Below are 679 nucleotides of genomic sequence, written 5' to 3' on the forward strand. Positions count from 1 at the left end.
CCCTAAGGTAAGATCTTGTTCCACATGTGCAGCTGCAGTTGGCCACCTATGGCCAGGAAGTAGTGGTAGTTCCTGAGCACTTCCAGCGCCCCTTGGGAACCCGTCGCACCCGGATAGTGAGTTCGAGATGAAGGTGTACTAACTATGACCACAGTGTGCAGCCTCAGCACTTTGGCTAAGGCTCCTACTCCGCTGATGGGGTGACCCGGGCCAGCACACCTATAAGCCCAAAAAAACGCGCCCACGGAAGAAGAGTCACTGCTTTGGATGGTCTGATTAGTATTCTGAAACTGGTACTGGAGATCTTGTTCTGAGTATAAAGAAGCACCTGTGGAGCCCACAGCCGCTATTTGAAATTCAGTGGCTTTTTCTAGCTGGGCGATAGGAAAGCGAAGCCATATGCAGTCTTCTTGCCTCAACTACCCCAAAAGGCGAAGCAGCAAGCACACAATTTGTTTCTTTTAAAGATCAAAGTTCCTGTTAATGGAATGTGCACAATAAATGTTTATATTCCATTGTGAATATTCATTACGTGACTAAGAAGAAAGATTAATATAGTAATGTAGGAGGAGGAGGCTTCAAAAAGCTTGTGGAAAATGGAATTAAAAATTTCCCACAAATCTTTTTGAAGATCTTATTATATGAAAGGGAATCCTGGTGTGGCACTGTGGGATAATGC

At 45.1% G+C, this 679-nt stretch overlaps 1 pseudogene; it reads right to left on the reverse strand.

Annotated features, from left to right (window-relative positions):
- Positions 1-2: 2 nt before the first annotated feature.
- LOC102829948 overlaps positions 3-679 on the reverse strand; it is a 124,640-nt pseudogene continuing 123,963 nt past the window's right edge.

This window comes from Chrysochloris asiatica, unplaced genomic scaffold (assembly GCF_000296735.1).
Source record: "Chrysochloris asiatica unplaced genomic scaffold, ChrAsi1.0 scaffold00397, whole genome shotgun sequence".
In the NCBI taxonomy this organism is placed as follows: Eukaryota; Metazoa; Chordata; class Mammalia; order Afrosoricida; family Chrysochloridae; genus Chrysochloris; species Chrysochloris asiatica.